Source organism: Hyaena hyaena, unplaced genomic scaffold (assembly GCF_003009895.1).
Source record: "Hyaena hyaena isolate Hyena2069 unplaced genomic scaffold, ASM300989v1 scaffold_1298, whole genome shotgun sequence".
In the NCBI taxonomy this organism is placed as follows: domain Eukaryota; kingdom Metazoa; phylum Chordata; class Mammalia; order Carnivora; family Hyaenidae; genus Hyaena; species Hyaena hyaena.
In genome coordinates, this window is record NW_024081929.1 from 288534 (window position 1) to 300356 (window position 11823).

Genomic DNA, 11823 nt, shown 5'->3' on the forward strand with positions numbered 1-11823 from the left:
TCAGGCCTCAGAGCAGCACTGTCCAACATGGTGGCCAGTAGTCACATGAGACTCTTTAAATTAACTAAAATTTAAAATGTAGTGACTTGGTTGGCACTAGCCAAATTTCAAGTACCCAAAAGCTACCTGTGGCCAGTGGCTACTACATTGGTCAGTGCAGATGTAGAACACTTCTAGCATGGCAGAACATTCTATTGGACATTGTTCTAGAACAGTTTCCATGAAAATGCAAATGGATTGGATCTAAGGAGGATCTAAGGAGGCCAGCAAAAAGACGCAAACTATACCAGCCTGAGACTAAAGTAGAAAATCGGATCAAATCCGACTGGAGAGTTACATAAGGTGAGAAGGGACAAGGCTTGGTAACCAATGGACCCCAGGGTAGGGCCAGGTGAAGGAACTGGGAAGTCAAGAACAATGGCCTGTTCTCTGGTCTGATAATCTGGGGGTGGAGTGTCAGGGGCAGCAGTCGCTAGGAAAGCACAAGGATAAGGGGAGAAGCAGCAGCTCTGAGAGAACAGTGGGGTGCTCAGTCTGGGGCACACTCAGTGTAAGGTGCCTGAGGGGCAGCCACAGGGTTCTCCATCTGGGGCACACTCAGTATAAGGTGCCTGCACAGGGCTGCCACAGGGTGCTCAGTCTGGGGTGTGCTCAGGTGCCTGCAGGGCAGCCACAGGGTGCTCAGCCTGGGGTACGCTCAGTGTAAGGTGCCTGCAGGGCAGCCACAGGGTGCTCAGCCTGGGGTGCGCTCAGTGTAAGGTGCCCGCAGGGCAGCCACGGGGTGCTCAGCCTGGGGTGCGCTCAGTGTAAGGTGCCTGCAGGGCAGCCACGGGGTGCTCAGCCTGGGGTGCGCTCAGTGTAAGGTGCCCGCAGGGCAGCCACGGGGTGCTCAGCCTGGGGTGCGCTCAGTGTAAGGTGCCTACAGGGCAGCCACAGGGTGCCCAGCCTGGGGTGCGCTCAGTGTAAGGTGCCTACAGGGCAGCCAAGGCCGGACATCCGGAAGCGCTGGGCTCTGCGACTCAGCAGCCCAGGCTGTGAGTTGTGTGTTAGCTGGCAGGCAAAGGCTGAGGCGCTGGGGCTCCGGGCTTGAGACTGCAGGGCTGTGTGCCAAGGGGCTGCATGGGGAGCTGTGAGCTATGGGGCTGGGGGCCGGGGGCAAAGTGCCATCTAGTAAACTATACCGCTCTGCTGTGTGCCATGTGCCCAAGGGGCCCAGGGCAGTGGGGTGGCCGATGCATCTGGGGGACTTCAGGTGGCGGTGCTGAGGGGCCCTGGGGCTCAGGCGTCACCCTGTGGGCTGACAAACCACTCAGGTCTGCACTCAGGTCTGAGGCAGTGGAGCAAAGGACACGGACATGCCATCAGGGGAGCCTCCCTCTTTCTCATGGGTGGAAACTGTCTTTGGTCACCTGAGTAAACCCACAGGAGTCACTCCTGCTGCAAGCAGCCTGGGCAGGGGAACAGATGGACATGTGCACCATGGGCACAGGCAGCAACAGGCACTCACGCGGGTGTGGAAGCCACTGGGCACCTGGCTCAGTGACCTGGTGGGCCGCTTACAAAGGAAGCCTGAGCTGATCCCCACCTCGTCCCCGCCTCATCCCCAGTGCACTGGAGAGGCACGAGAATGTTGTTCTCCAAAGCCACTGGGACACTTCCTGTCAGTCCACGTAATTGAGTATTACAGTATTTAAATTACAAATTGAAGATTATTTTTACAGGTGTCATTTTAAATATAACACGAAATTTCTTGACATTACATCAGCCCCACCACACAAACAGCTGCTCCAGCCGCCTGCATGTGTGAGGCACATGGCTGAAACTGGCAACTGGGGGGAGTGTGTGTGTGTGTGTGTGTGTGTGTGTGTGTGTGTGTATGTGTGTGCGTGCATGTGAGTCATCGAGTGGGGTGTGTGTGAAATGGGTGTGAGTCCACATGACTGTGATCGAGAGTGTATGTGACTTCGGAGTGTATTCATGTGTGTGGTTATGAACGTGTGTATATAATTGTACAGTTTGTGCATTATGAGCATGAGTGATGGTGACCACGTGGGTCTGTGATTCCATGTGAATGAAGGTGTGAGGTATGCTTATACGTGCATGTGTGTGTAAGAGAGACAGAGAGAGAGAGTGGGAGCACTCTGCTGGATGCTCCGCCCTACAGGTGACAACCCTGAGGACAGGCAGATCTCTGTCTCCCTCTACAGCCACCACATGGTCAGAAGTGGAGGAGTTCCACTCCTCGGGTGAGGGGGCCGCAGAGGCGGCACACAGTGATGCTGCAGTGCCCTCCAGTGGACACTGCCCCCACCCCAAACCCAGACGGACCCACGGCTGGTGGAAAAGACATCGCTTGTGCCCTCCCTGCCCTTGTCACCCCACCCCCCAGGTCCTTACCACCCACTCACCTTGAGCGGGGCAGGAAGAGCCTATCCTGAGGCCCCCTTTGCTCTCAAGGACTTAGTGGAGCTTTAGTCATGGCTCAAATTCTCCTCCTGGTGCACTCCAGCCTTCCCCCTGCGAGATCAGGCATGGCCCAACACATCCAACTCCTTTCTGCCCTGGAGATGCCCCCACCTCAAGGATGCTCGCCAGGTGGGCCTTTTCCAGCAAGTTTCCCTGAACCCCCAGGTGAGAAGTCCCCTTCCCCAGAGTCCTTCCTCAAAGCACAACAGGCCCTCAGTCCCCTGTGGGAGCCCCAGAGGACAAAGCCATTCCCGGTCCCCTCACTGGGCACAGGGCGAGATAAAGAAGATGCTCTACAAAGTAGAAACTGTTCATTTGCTCTTTCAAACGTAAGAAAAGGCAGGAATCTGCAGAGACGGAAAGAACAAGAAGGAGCAGGATCTATCTTCATTCAGTGAAGTCCTGCTCTGCGTGCCCATGTATAGAGCCACGTGGGTGCCACTCAAACATAGCAGCTGTTCTAGGAGGCTGTTTTCAGGGAGGAAAAGAAGGAGAGCTCAGGGAGAGACTGAAACCTAAAAAAGAAAAACTCTCTTATTAAAAATGTTATTCGTGGCACTGGCAAGAACCCCCCAGGCCATCTGGCTGCAGAGGTGCAGCAAGAGACACCGTCCAGCAGCTGACTGGGTGCCGGCGGGCTTCAGCCAGGTCTCCCAGACCAGAGGCAGCTGTCACCATGATGTCCCTGAGGGACAGGGCACCACAGAGGAAAGCGAAAGCATCCAACCGCAGGGAGCAGGAGAACCAAGGAGAGCCACCCACGCGCTGACCTCCTCCTCCAAATCGCTAGCTACGTGTGCACCACTCCTGAGCTCAGGGCCCCTCTGGACTCACTCCCCACAGTTTAAAGGGCCAGGTCCAACCTTCAAGGATCTGCGGTTGTCTGGAGCAGACCACATGAACAACCCACTCTGTGAAGGCCTCCTCTACCAGAGGCGCAGACTGCTTCCTGCCCTGCCCCCTTCTCCTAGACTCAATGGGCGCTGCTCCACACTCTCGAGTGCTGGGCTCACTCGAGAGAAGAGAGGGAAGCCAGAAGCATCCCTGCCATGTGGAACAGAAAAGAGAAGGGGCAAAGGAGCCAGCTGTCCCTACAATGTGCCAGATCCAGAGCATGGGACCAAGTGTGCAAGCCAAAGGACTCTGCAGAGGGCTTCTGTTGGCTGTGTCCAAAGTGGGTGTAGGTGCTCAGCCCTGAGCCAGGTGACAGGCCTCTCCCTTGCAGGCCTGAGAGATTCCTTTCCGGGGGCTGGCCTGTCCACTTCTGGCCCCAGCAGCTGGGAGCCAGGCACTCTGACGCACACAGGGGCCCCGCTCTCTGAGCCCTCCCGTTAGAATTGCAGGGCAGCAAGGCTAAGGGCAGAACTACATGCTGGGGAGGGGGACCCAGAGGTCCCCGCTGTGCAGGGAGGCCGAGAATGAACACCAAACACTCCGGCAGGACAGGAGCAATATAGCGGCCAGCACCGGCTCTGAGTTTCGGTCCCCCACTATTTTCCAGGTGGCCACTTCCAAGTCTGTGGCCTCTTCTCTGCCATTTCTGACGAACATCTGTTCCACTTCTCTACATCGCTGTCCCTGCCGCCATCCATGTATCTATCGTGAGAAATTCAAGAAAATCTTTCTGCGCTGAAAATATATCACAGACAGTCCTGCTTGCAAAGCTCCGACTCCTCACCTGCCACTCGTCTATTTGTATCTCACAGCCTTGAGGAACCTCAGCTTTCAGACAGCTAGGAATGCAGCTGAAGGCCTCATCACTCCAGGAGTAATGGCTGTAGGAAAGGAGGCTAGAGCCACAGGGAAGAGCGGGGTGCATTCACAACCTTCACCATCACCACCACCACCACCATCATCACCGTATCTAATGGTTATTAAATACTTATATGTACCAAACCCTGTACCCAGAACCTTAACAGATTATCTCATTTAACTTCTACAACAGACTTACAAGGGGTCCAATTGTCTGCCCGGGGAGCAGATACAGACAGCAAGGTTGCACCACTGCTCCCGGACACCGCAGCCTTGCCTGCTCTCCATCCTGATTTCTCCACGTGCCTGACCCACATGTTTCAAACCGTGGGAAGCAACTCCTCAGGGAGCTCATGAAGCAAATGTAGTGGGTCACAATAAGCATCTTAAGTGAAAGAACAATGTTCAGGGTGCATCACGCATAGCGGGGGCAGGCACTGTTTCACAAAACTATGTATGTACAGACGCACATGGGATGCAGTGGAACATGATTTTAAATCTATTTCTTACTGCAGGTCACAGTCAAGTCCTCAAAGCTCCCGTGCTAGACTCTCGGTACACTGTCTGATTTCTCTGTGTAGGAATTTCCATCCTGTTCTCCCCACTTTGCACACCAGTGTCTCTTCACCACCCACCCCCATGGTTCCCTGCTGCCCTGGGTTGCTGAGGAAGAGCCACTGGGTCCCAGATGCTGCTGAGTCTGTCACGGGGGCAGGCGAACAGGCCAGGCGCTGGGGCAGAGTCCCAAGAATGCCTTTGCCATCTGCCTCCTGCTTCAGAGAAGTGCTTGTGTCCTGCCCTGCAGGACTGATGTTTCCCAAAAGAGGCTTAACAGCTTCTTCCTCTCTGAGCTGTCAGGTTAGTGCCTTTGTCTACAGAATTAGCACAGGTGCACCTGCAGGCTGGCGTCCTCATTAAACTATTTTCTGCATCTTGATCCCATAAGGATGGCTCCAGGGGACTTTTCAAATAAGCACTTCATTTGCAGTGGCCTCTCCAGATTGGAAAGGGTGGTCCCAGTTTCATCGGCAGAGGCGGAGGGAGGCCTGGGCCTCTCTGAGTTTTCTCTGCCAGCCATCACAGCTGGACAAGCTGAGACGAAAGTGAAGTTGGGAGAGGGGTCCCTCCACGCCTTCATGCTTTACATCTCCTGTCCTGTTACCCACTGGCATAGTAGAGCTTCTCACCATGGACAAGCCCCAAAGCAAGGGCAGGAACTGTTATTCTGGGCTGCCCCCTCTTTTGTCTGAAAGGTGTTCTGTGAAGGAACAGGTTCACTAACAGTGGCATTCCAGGTGGAATAGACGGTATTGGATGGAAGGTTCCTGAAATCACCCCATTCCAGCACCCACCTACTCCACCACTGGGAACCCTCAGCCCTGTCCTCTATGTAGCTCTGGACCTCACTTCTCCTGGGCAGCCTCCCATGGCCACCAGTCCGAGAAGAGAATGATTCTAAACTTCTCCAAACACTGACCAGGGACCTGAGGAGTCAGGGAAATACAGGTGGGTCTTAGGCTAGCTACTCACTTACCACTGTCCTGGGGAGACAGGATCCCGAAAAGGACATTGGTCAATGACAAATTGTGAATGCTAAAGTACAGAGTCAAGACCATCAGAATTTAGAGGAAGAAGAGACTTACGGGCAGGGGCACTGTGGAAATTCAGGATTCTTAGAAAAAGGGCCTGGAATCAGATCTTAGAAAATGGCAGATAAAGAGACCACACCGAGGACAAGAGTGGAAATAGGTATTCCAGGCAAGAAGGATGGCATGAGCAAAGGTGGGGGGTAGACAGAAAATAGAGCACATGTTTGGGGGAAAGTAGATATATTAGCCAAGCTCAAGCAGGGTCTGCATATGGGGGAGGAGTAGGTCATGGGGATCAGAGCTTCCCTACCAGGGGCAGATAGACACAGGCACATGGAGACATGGAGACTCTACACCCAAGGCTTGGTCTGAGGGGCTTGGGCCAGCTGAGCTCTGGGTCAGTACCTCCACCTGACATGATTAGGTTCTGCCAGAAGTGAATTGGGGTATAATACTGAGATTGTGGCCCATTCCCTACAGCTATCTCCAAATCAGTCTCTCTCTCTCTCTCGATCTCTCGATCTCTCGATCTCTCTTGATCTCTCTCATATACCAAGTATATTTACTGAGTACCCACTCTGCTGGGTATTGCACTGAGTGTTAGGATCTAGCAATGAATCAGATACCACCCCTATACGTCATGGTACATGATGTCATAAAGAAGACAAGCCACTGGCAATTCCGTTTCAGGAGAATGCAGTCAGAGCCACGACAGAGGCACATAGAGGGCACGATGGGAGCTCAAATGCGGCATCTAACTCAACCTGGGGGCCAAGGAAGACTTCCCAAAAAGCTGACCCCTGAGCTGAGAGTTAAAGGAAGAGGGACAGTTACTCAGGGGAAAAAGGAGAAAAAGGAGATTCCAGGCCAATGGAACAGCATGAGGGAGGACAAGGTAGCTAGGGACCATATGAAGTGTGGAAGAATCTAGAAACAGGTCAGATTTGCTGGAGTGATGCTAACACTACCCTGCTGAACAGGAGAAAAAGGCTAAAAGGAGAAAGGGGGGGAGGGGCAAAGGTAAGATGCAGAAAGTCTTCTCCAATGCCAAATATATTTCTAAAAGAGAAGGCTGGCATCGCTTGATGGGGGAAGGAATCGCACTGGGCCCCCAGGGCTGCTGACAGCTGACAGCCCAGCCACCCCGAGGGTGCAGCCCTCACTGAAGCGCCCAGGCAAAAGCTTGCTGAGTATCCTTCCAAAAAGCTTATTCTTAGCAGAGGTTTTCCTGTGAACTTTCTTGGAGAGGGAAAGAAAAACACTCTTCACTATAGCTGTTCTCTGTCCCCTGTTCCAAAGAACTACTCCCCCACTGGTTTTATGAGGGGATAAAACCCCCCGGGATCAGGGTTAAGAGAAGTTTTGAAGGAAGATTTCCAGGAAACAGAGAAGAGGGATCTGATTAAAGTCTATCAACTATGAAGTTGTCCTCAGGGCAATTACACTTGGCAGAAACATTCCAGTTCATTCAGGTTATTCCACTCACAGACCCGTTTTTAAAAGGGGGAGAGGGAAATAACCCCCATAGTATGATAAAGGGTAATTAATAAAGACCACCACAAGGCATTTGGGAAGAAGGTGAAGAAAAAAACATTAATTTCACATGCGGAAAGGCAAAGCAGATTTATCTGTATCTCTAATATCTAAGTAATCACAAAAATCTAGTATTTGGGGAGACAACCCTATATTTTAAAAAATGGCATAAAAACGGGTGAGATATAAATAACTAAGGAAAACAAAACAAAGACAACAGGTGTAAAAACAAAAGTAGCTCATCAGGGAAAGTGGAAGCCTCAAAGGCGGGTCGTTGCCAGATCGCGGGCTCCAGCATCTGGTTCTAGCAGGCACCAGAAACAAGCAGATCTGACAGCACTCACAGGGATCAGAAAGAAGCACCCCTTGTCCAAGCTCCAGAAACCCTGCTCATCATGACACCCCATCCTGTGTGGCTCCTCCTGTCACACCCCCCGTGTCCTGCTTCCCAGAGGGACAGTGAGTACCTCAAGAGCAGGGACCAAGCAGCAATGAGTCGATGCAGGTTTCCAGCCACCTGGTCCTGACCTAGAAGCCCAGGAACATGCCTCACATAGATATACCCACCAAGCCTGCTCCTTCCACCAGGCCCTCCTGCCTGGTCCCTGGGCCCCCCTCCCTGTGCCGGCGTGCCCGTGCCCGTTAGACGCAGCTGCAGTCTCAGACGGGATGTGCGGGGACTACTGTCACACCACAGCTCCTATAGACAGAAAGACTGGGCCAGCAGGGGGCCCGTGAGGCTCCTTGACCGCTCCAGCCTCCCACATGGACCCTTTGATTGGAGACCTCGGTTTTGTTCAGGATATTTCTAAATGGCTTACATAGCTCTTGCAAGTTAGACCCACTAAATCTTACTTTTTATCATTTTTCCTTCCTTTACTCACTCGACAACCATTTTTGGGGTTCAAAGTGAAAACGGAATCATGGACACTTGTCTCCTTCAGAGATTTATCCCAGGGAGGAAATAGATACAGAATTGGATCTGTACCCAATTGGAACCTCGGTATTGGCTAGGGTCTCCTCCCTTATAAATCTAAGTAAAGTTGGCCCAAATCCCTGATCCCTGTACATTCCTGTACAGGTTAGGAAAGCTAATATCCTTATGTTACTTCATCTATCTGTGACATCTTTTCTCCTCTGAATTTTTATTCTTTCTTCAGTGATGGCTGTTTATTTCCACAATGGAAGAGACCCAGACATGAACCCACATCCCATTTAGGATTTACACCACACACCCACACAAGTCCGTAGTGTGTAGGCTAAATTTTGCAGGAGGTTTAGGGCAGGGGGAGAGTAAAGAATGTTTACATCTCAAAAGTACCTACAACTTTGATTGAATGTGAGTTATTCTAGTCTTGAAAATTCTTTGGCCAGTTCACCATGCAGATCAGCCATCCTCTCCCCACCTGATTTCCCCCAATCTGTTCTCACTGACACATGTATTTTCATCTAGTTCTTACATATAACCATTTGGTAATCTCTTTCGTTTCCTTGTCTCTTGCTAAACCAGGGCCCAAAGTCCCACCTTCTAAACCAAGAAGCCTGTCCAGACATTTCCCTAAACAAATCCAATTCTTTCCTCAAGAGAAATTCTATACCATCCATGCATAAATAGGCATTTCTTATGTACTGTGATCAGTACCACAGTATGAGAATATATTGGCTGTTATAGGAGCAAAGAGAAAGACAGGCCTTGTTTGAAGAAATCAGACAAGACATCCCAAAGGAAGTGACATCTCAGCTGAAACCAGAAAAGGAGCTCTCAGCTTTTTGGTTAAGAGAAGAAAGAAAGGGGGCTGAGGCAGAGAAGTTTGTACAAAGGCCTAGAAGAAGAAAGAGTTTGGCACATTCAGTGACCACAGGAGGTTCACAGTGGCTAGAAGGGACAATACGGGCTAGGTGGAGCATGACGAGAGAGAAAGCTGGAGAAGACGCTGGGCCAGCCCACACCTTACCAGTCAGGCAAAGACTGACGTTGATCCACAAGGCAAGGGGGAAACCACTGAAGACTTCAGGCAGGGAACTGACACAGTCAGATCTGCACCTGAGAAAGATGACTCTGGCTGAAGATAATTAGGAAGCAAGACGAGAGGTGGGACTGGCGGATGACTACTGCGGTGGTACAGGAAAGAGCGCCGTGGCCTGGATGAGGGAAGTTCCAGTGGGAAAGAAAAGATGGGCACAATGTCAAGACACATGAAAGAGAAAGAACTGCCATCTCATGACCTGTACATGGGGAAGAGGGAAAGGGTCACAGACAACCTCAAGATCTCTGAATGAACAACTGGGTGGCAGGTGGTATCATGTGCAGAGGTGGAGAACACAAGAGGAGGAACAGATAACTCTGGGCAAGAGGCACCCATCTCTGTCCCCTGCCCCTTGTGTGAAGACACATGTGTTCCCATCCTGGGCCTGTCCCCTCTGGTGAGTCCTGCTCACCCCGAAAATCACCTGACAGAAATGGACCCACAGAGACCTAAACAGGAAAAAGTAGCTACGTATTTTTCTCAAACACTGTAGGAAACCATTGGGGGAATCTGGAGGCCACCGAGTGGGCCAGCGCAGTTCCAACACTGCCTATGGTACCCTCTCTGGTCCCAATCCTGTGGCTTTCCTCAGAGGGGAGTTCCGGGTCAGACTACATCTGCCAGCCTGACCCCCGTCCGGGTCTTGCGAGTTCTAAATCACACTTTCTCCAAGCCTGAGAGAAGATGCCTTGGTTTGTTCTCTTCCACATACATAGCCATTCATCAAGTCCAAGAAAGCCAAGCACAAAGGTAATATCACTTAGCCAGGCTGCAATTAGCAGATTAGCGGCTTGTTGCTCTTGTCCTGTGTCCCACTCTATGACCTCATGAAGGCCCAGAGCGTCTCAACACTGGGCTGCTCCAGGAAAGGGCCCATTGACTTCTCTGGCAACAAAATTCCCCCAGCCTGTCACCGTGAGTTTCCCGGTTGTAGAGCTAAACTACAACTGATGTTCTGTCTCTATCAATTTCTCAGGAATGCCGGGACGCATGCCCAGTATTAATGAAGACAGCAGAAAGGAAGGCATGAGATTGGCCCTGCTCCAGAGCTGACAGAGAGTGTGGATCCTGAGTGGTTCCTGGAGACCTGGAGAGGCCCGAACAAGGCAAAACAAGCAGGCCCTGGGGTCACGCACGAGGCTTGGTGGGGCAGACAGATGCTGAAAAGGCTTGGGAGAGAATTTCTGCTGGGAAAAACAGCCTCAATATCATCTCTTTTGTAATCACATATCTTTTTCACCACCTGAGAAAGGCAATTTTGCTCCAGACTAAAAGGGTGTCCCCAGAGGTAGATATGCATATGGTGGCACAGGACCTGGCCCGCTCTCTCTCACATACCCTGAGTTGACAGGAAACATTAGGTGACCAGGGCAAAGCCAGAACTATGTCTCATGAAAGGAGCCGATGCTGTATCTCTAGGTGTGTGACCAAATCCCCCAGCGCCTCTCAGAATTACCCCTCAGATCAGAAGCCCTGCCAGGTCACAAGCAGGGGAAGCCTTGACTGGTACAGGAGGCCACGCCACCATCAAATTAAAAGCCAGTGGAAGGTTTGTCTTCATCTCAGTTTGAAAAATGGGTAGAAACTGGTCATTGGCTCTTGTTTCTCAGAGAGCATCATCCAGGGGCTTCTGGTTTCAGAACTTTTTAAATTCCTCAATCCTTCCAAACTGACCAGCTCCTTTTAAGTTTTCGCTCGCTCCAGTGAAACTGGAACAAATCATCAATCCTATCAAACCAACTGACCATCTCAAGGCTGTGGATCTCTGCAGGATTTGGAAAATAACAACAGAGGCTCCCTGGGTGCACAAAGTAACCCAAGGGTGATGGTGCGATTGCTACCACATTGCAGATAGCCCCATCTGCCCCCACGAATCTTCATGAAAATCAAAATAAATACATGGAAAGTACTGCCTGGGCCCAGTAAAGATATTCAATAAAGGTGAACTAATATTAGGGACATGATCATTTTAACACTGCCCTGAGGGGGCTGGGGGATGGAATTTATTCATACGCTCCAAAGCCCTCATCCCCTTTTGAAGCATATAAGCTGCATTAGAAACAAGAGGCATGCCTTCCTCCTCTTGCACCACCTCACCGGGGGCCGTGCAATAAACACTAGATGCTCGTAATAATACAACGCCTTTTATATGTGCTGTTAAGGGGTTTCCAAGGGAACTGAATTTATAACAGAAGAGCTGTTTGAACAGTTTGGGTAGGAAAGTAAAAAGGACAAGAACTACAGAGACAAAGAGGAAAATGCAGAGAGAACATAAGGCCTTTCACACAGTAAATTCTCCATAAATATTTCAAAAGGCAAGTGAAACGAACACACACATCAAAAAAAAAAAAAAAAACCCACCATGTAAGGTAAATGCATGGACTTAGTTAAGTTCTGTTTTAGTCAGTTTAGGCTGCCATAACAAAATACCATGAACTGCATGGCTTATAAACAAC

At 51.0% G+C, this 11823-nt stretch overlaps 1 long non-coding RNA gene across 1 annotated transcript; it reads left to right on the forward strand.

Annotated features, from left to right (window-relative positions):
* The first annotated feature begins 233 nt into the window (after positions 1 to 233).
* Positions 234 to 11276, forward strand: LOC120224987. The gene is made up of 2 exons (XR_005526713.1): positions 234 to 342; positions 10344 to 11276. It is a non-coding gene; the product is annotated as an uncharacterized LOC120224987 (long non-coding RNA).
* The last annotated feature ends 547 nt before the right edge of the window (positions 11277 to 11823 follow it).